This window comes from Lagopus leucura, unplaced genomic scaffold (genome assembly GCF_019238085.1).
Source record: "Lagopus leucura isolate 7727_CA_CO unplaced genomic scaffold, USGS_WTPT01 Super-Scaffold_100002, whole genome shotgun sequence".
NCBI classification, from domain to species: Eukaryota; Metazoa; Chordata; class Aves; order Galliformes; family Phasianidae; genus Lagopus; species Lagopus leucura.
The window spans coordinates 38,694,010-38,700,415 of NW_024962263.1; the positions used below are offsets into that span (position 1 = coordinate 38,694,010).

At 43.3% G+C, this 6,406-nt stretch overlaps 1 protein-coding gene across 1 annotated transcript in view; it reads right to left on the minus strand.

Annotated features, from left to right (window-relative positions):
- LOC122179313 (cadherin-7) overlaps window positions 1-5,281 on the minus strand; it is an 80,668-nt gene extending 75,387 nt beyond the window's left edge. The window contains exon 1 of the mRNA XM_042870091.1: window positions 5,221-5,281. The gene's annotated coding sequence lies outside the window, so the exon portion shown is untranslated. The remainder of the gene's footprint in view (window positions 1-5,220) is intronic.
- Window positions 5,282-6,406: the final 1,125 nt, after the last annotated feature.

The following is a 6,406-nucleotide window of genomic DNA, read 5'->3' on the forward strand; positions in this document are numbered from 1 at the left end:
AAAAAAAAAAAAAAAAAAAAAAAGTCCATTAAAAATATTCATCAAACACCTACTCTTTCATGCTCTTAAATAGCTGCTTGTTTTATAAGACATTAAACTGAATAACGTATATCCGAAAAAGTAATAAGCTCTTAATTCAATATAAACCATAAAATTTACATTTTCTCCCATCTGTTGTATAAAAATTGGGCTGTATTTGACCCATAACCTTGTTGCAGAAGTTCTCTGGTGAAGACTGCTACTCTGAAAAATGTTACTACTCTACTTCACCAAAACAATCTGCTAGAGTCAAAAAGACACCATTATGCATGGTCTCCACGGGGCAATCTTGGTATGATGAAAGCATTCAGATCATGAATAAAATCCTCAGCTTTAAGGAATAATTCCCCTTGTTGCTAGCAATTAACGATCAGTTACACCCACTGAAAATCCTTCTGAATATTTTGTTTCATTTCATAAATTCTAAAACAACACACCAAGACTAGTTCTGGTTATCTGAATGTAGCCATGAGCCTCAGTAGATATGGACAAAAGAGGTCTTCAGTCTCCTACATGTCCTTGTGGAAGTCCTCTTTCCCCACCACTGAAATTCCTGCAGCCCTGAAGGGCCTTTGGTGAAGGTTCATGATACTTTTCCTTTCTTTTTTTCACCAGCTAATATTTGCAGTCAAAGTACAAATTCCTACAAACTTTCACTCACATACTGCTACTAGTGTCACAGTGCCAGTTGAACATATGAACCACATTATTTTCTTGTCAACCTAACATAGAATTTTGTCCATCACTTTATATTGTTCTAAAGTCTTTTCAACAAAATTCTTCAGGCAGAAGCAGAAATCCCAAATCTTTTCCATTACTAAGCTCCATTGGACTGGATTACATTTGTCTGTTTTGAAAACTTACTTTCAAATCAGAGCATCCATTTAAGGTCTAATTTAGATTTTTCAATCCTCTTGCCTTCTCCACCCTTACTCTGCTCTTGTAAGATTGCTTCAGTCTTTGATACTATAACAAAATTCACTGGTCAAACTTAGCTCTCACCATCTCTGGAACTGCAGCCCAGAAAACATCTGCCAGTAAATTTTGTTTTAGCTTGCCAAAAGCACACAGTTATCCTCTCCCCCACACACACTCACTTGAGATATTTAAGAAAACAAGACCCAGTGTGTTGGCATAATTCTGAGGGTTATTGTTGACAGTGGATCTTGAACCAGGATCACTTAAACAAAGTTGAACCAGCAGGTGAGCCCCCTGACATACAAAATAACCTCGCCAAAATATGTATGTTTTCAGATACAGTTTTACAGTGCCTACTGGAAAGGGTTGCAATTTCTGTGGAAAATTTCCTTTTAAGGAACTTATAGCAGGTCTCATAGCAATGCAACATATCTAAATATCACAGGAGGCTCTTCTGCAGGCATAGGAACTCTGTGATCCTTGAAACAAAGTGTTTGGAGATGAGAACATATCTAATTATGGTGTAGATTGCACTGTCTGGTCACTGTACTTTTTCTACAGAAATACACATAAATAAATAAATAGTTTTTTTCCTTTTGTAGGAAGGTACCTTGAAGCAAGTGAGGTGGGGACCATTCCATGAAATGGAGGCCTGGGAACCAAATCAGACCTGTTAAATACCTGTGCCAAATGACATTACATTACAGACCATAATCTCCTGCAGCTAGCTGGCCTAAATATTCACATGGGAGATCTGTAGATGAAGTGCACATTCTGTAGTCTGCATCTGGTTATCAAGCAAGAAACTACCACTGCTCCAAACATATGGCACTGTTACACTAAGTTGGCTCCAGTACCCTCTGACTCAGGTGGAACAACCTGGTGAGACAACAGGAAAACACTAGACACAATTTGATAAATGATATGGCTTCACAAATATGCAGAGAGAAAACCAAACTGGTTTTGTTTTTTCACAGTGCTCTGCAGTTGATCATAATACTGTATGTGACTGTAAAGTCCAGTTGTTTGAGCTTCTTTCTCCCTCCTCTCCTCCCTTCTCTCTAGATATATTGACAAAATAAATAAATATTTATATTATTTTTTCCAAATGAAAATGCTTTGTTGGTTTTTTCTTCCACACTGCTATAGTATATTTTATAGATCTAAGTTGCTGGAAAGGATTATGCTAATTTGATTCATTATTGAAAAGAAACAGCAGAAGTATTTGTAATTCTGTGACCAATCAAGTCAAATATTTGAATTTCCTCAAGCTCAGTTTCTGCAGCTTCATTTAATTTGGGAAATTTCACATAATATCTAGGGGAAGAAATGACTTAGTGACATTTCCCTGCAGAACCACTGAATTCCCAGAGGAGGCACTCCTGCATTACTGCTCAGAGTTAAGCCTGATTTGACAGGCAGGACAGAAGTAAACGTCATGGATTTTATTCACCCTTCGTCAGCTAGAATTTAATGATTTTTATCGCTACAAGAAAATAATGCCCAGTAGTAGCATGAAAGAATACAATCCAAAAAAAAAAAAAAAAAAAAAGAAAAAAGAAAAGAAAAGTGTGCTTGATAAGCACTAAACTGGGTGGCTCAGGAAAGACATTTGTTGAAGAACCACTGAGCTGACCAGACACTGAAGCCAACAGCAAAAAAACAAAACAAAACAAAACAAAAAAAACAGTGAAAGTTCCTAACCAGCCCGTCACTAAAACAGTCTTATGATAGTGTACTCATCTACAGAGCACTTGAAATTGTCATTGACACTGGAGTTTGTTTATGTGTTGAATACCTTTGAGGAAAGGCTTAGCCAAGTTTACAGCAAAGTAAGACTTTAACTTGGAGTAAAACAACCTTAGGTTTTGCATTAATAATGACTTTGAGTCAAGCGTCTGACTGCTGGGGAAAAAAAAAAAAAAAAAAAAAAAAAAAAAAAAACAGAAAAACATGGACAAAGCACTCAAAGTTATACATGAAAAGGATCTGTTCTTCTCATCAGATAATTCATGGGTAATCTGCAGCTAAATAAATGATTTACTGTTATCCTTTTATATGGAAGGATAAGACTTCTTTGCTATTAAATCAAAGACAAATAATCAAGAGTGCTTTGCTATTATATCAATAAAAGTAGACTTAAAAGAGCTGTAAGGCTGCCATCTGATATTGTTAACACATTTCTAATGACCTGCAGCAGACTTTAATTACAATAAAGTCTCCCATTATTAGGGTGAAATGCCCTCTGATTAAAAATCCAATCTTCAATGGCTTTTGCAAGGAAACAGTCCACATTACCAATGATTGTTGTTTTGTTTTTTGTTTTTCGTTTTTTTCTTCACATTAGCTCAGACACATTTCTAACAATGCAGTGGTAGCCCAGATTATTAACTTGGATATTTTCCTAAAATACCAGGCCATTCTACATCTCTATTAACTTCTCAAACCCAGAGTTTTTCAGATATTTAACATTAAAAATTGTCAGAGTCAGCCTTCAGATTCTTTGCTCTGCTCTGCTCTACTTCCTGTGGATTTTACTGTAATTATTTTAAAAATCTTACTTAGCCTTTTTCTGCACCCCTAAAAAAGAAGCATGTCTAGATGAGATCCCCTGGTAAATGCAGGCTGAGAGAGACAGAGAAGTGTGTACAAGGTCTTTAAACAGGATGTCGCACTTGGCCCTTGGGAGTTGGGTTAGATTTACTTGGAGTTTTTACTATTATTATTCTTCCAAAGATGCTAACACCACTATTACACTGAACTAGTTTTAATGAGGTGCACAGATTATTTCTAAATGCTCTGACTTCACTTCTACATTTTTAAAACTGCTCTGATATTGCTAAGAGCAAACTAGCATCATTTTACAACTCATCTGCTGACCTGTTGTACCTTTGGAAGTTATAATCTAAGAAAACTTCAATTACTTACACAGCTGTTGTGCTGTTAATGTAACTTGTCCATTCATCTGAATAACTCTTCACATGAGGTTATATGGACCTATCTTCTCCAGAAACTGGATAAGATCTACCTATGCCATAGTGAACCCTTGCAAACTTCCCATGAGCAATTAGCAGACACGATAAGGAAAAGACACACCACTGGCAAGGTGAGACTGTTACAGAAATAGACATGTAGGAGTTTTGTTCCTTTCTCTATTGATTTTCTTATTCCTCCCAGAAAGTAATTTATTTTCTGCAAAACATAATGATCACCAATGCTTTTGCTGAAAAATGGTGTGGCACTATGTCTTGTTAGAGAAACTACTAAGTATACGCTGCCCTTTTAAGTCTCTGCTTTGACTTGAGAAGTTATCTATCAGAACATGAGATTTTTTTTCCTTCCAATAGGAAAAAAGATTAAAGTATCTTCATTTCAAGTCCCAGAATCAAGTGTCTCACTATTCTCTGCCCTGCCTTCCTAAATCTACTGGTTTGCTGGGAAAGCCATCATTCACAGAATCTTTGCTCACCTGAACTATCTCACCTTTGGAAAGCACAGGTATAAAGGCTAAATCCTCTATCAGAGAAGGGTATTTCCTTCTGTTTACCAACTACAAGTTGGATCCAGATCACAAAATGCTTATTGCTAGTACACGCGATCTGCTTTTTGTGCTTTCTGTATGTGGATGCATGGATAGATGGGGGCCGGGGCAGGGGGAAGGGTCAGTACCAACCAGCCAAGCACTGCAGAGCCAGCTCTACCAACTGAATACTAATCAAAGAAACAAGCTCCCACCATTTCCACGTTTGCAAACTCCAAAATATCCTTGACATAAGAGAAGGAAAGCTCTGGGAAATAAGTCCGGATTTCCCGGCCTCTTCAATCTGTTGCCCTGTAGCATCAGCGCTGAACTCAGAGCTCCAGCAAGACAACAGCTTCGGTAAAGAAAGGACCGAGGACTTGGTGCCTGGTGCTGACTACGCTGTGCAGAAGTCTACAGTCCTCCCTTCCCCCACTCCCTCTCTCCCCTGTCCGTGAGACTTCTCCAAAGAGTCAGGAGATGCCATTGTTCCCTTATTCTTTTCAGGAGGCGCGCACACACAGGCAGAACATAGGTGCTCGCACTTCCCGACCGCAGCCCGTTCCCGATGTTCCCGCTGCCCCTTCTCCGCCGTCCCCCCGCACTGCGGAGTGAAAACTTCCCGCGGAGAGCCGCGCAGGGACACGGGGACAGAAGCCTCGCTCAGCCCTTCTCGCAACTCCTCTGATCTCCCTCTGCCTACACGGGGGTGGGGAAAAGGAGCAGGTGCAGGCGGCACTTACCTGCAGCCCCTCTCCCTCGGCTGCCCGGCGCACTGAGTGCTTTAATCCCAAGGGCCGGCGGTGCCCGAGCGGCGGAGCGCTGCCGGGGTTCTCCCAGGCGGGGGCTGGGCTGCGGGCGGCGAGCGCCCGCCTGGCATGGGGACTGCGCGCCCGCCCGCGCACTGCCCGCACCCGCGGAGGCACGAGCGCCTCCGCTGCCCCTGTTCCTTCTTCTCCTCCTCCTCTCCCTCCTCCACTCACTGCACGGCGCAGACAGCCTCTGGGCGTACGGAGCGAGATGTGGGTGCCGGTGCCAAGCCCAGCTCCGACTGGGTGCGGATCCTGGCTGCGGGAGGAGGAGGAGGGAGAGAAGGGAGGGAGGAGACAGTGGAGGTGGGGATGCTGCTCTGGGCAGGGGATATCACCGCTCAGCGGCCGGTGCCGGCTGCCAGCTCCCTTCGTGGGCGCGGAGGCACCGCGACTTTTTGTACCTCCCGAAGACCCAGTGGTCGCTATTGAAAAGGGATCCAGAGAGTGAGCAGCCTGCCCGACCCCTCTCCCCCCGCCTCTCCTCCTCCTTGACAGGATATACAGATGGAGCCCTTTGGATAAAAATCAGGAGCAGGGCTAGGGGGTGGGGCGCGAGCCAATCTATCTCCCGATTTGCATTTGAAAGCATGGAGCTGGGGCAGAGAGTTTAAGATATTTTTTAATCCCCTCTGCCCCATCCCCCTACCCCCAATATACAAGCTTGTCAACCGAGCGCCCAGGGCGCGAAGGAGAAGTAGCAAAACTAATCCGAAGTATCCGGGTTCCCTACTTTACAATTTTTGTTCTTTCTGTCTCTAGGCTGCCCCTGTTCCCATCCGCAAAGCCTCCCATTCGCATCCATATCTCCTTGGCAGGTTCTGGGGAGCTGGGAGTTGCGAGCCAGCGAGCAGGTGGAGGGCAAGGACATCTTTGCGAGGCCCTTCTCCGTGTGCCCTCTGCGGGTCCCGGGCCGCTAGGCGCGGTACGACTCCCCCAGCGAGCGGCACGGGTCTGTCACCGCGGACGGCAGCCCACTCACTTCTGCCTCCCTCAGTGCCGCCGTCCCTCCTTCCTGACTGTTTAAACGGGGGGGAGGGGGGGTAGTGATAATAAAAAAGTATTTCTAAAGAGATGGAATGAATAAAGCAGGTGCTCCCATAGAAAAGCGGCGCGAGAG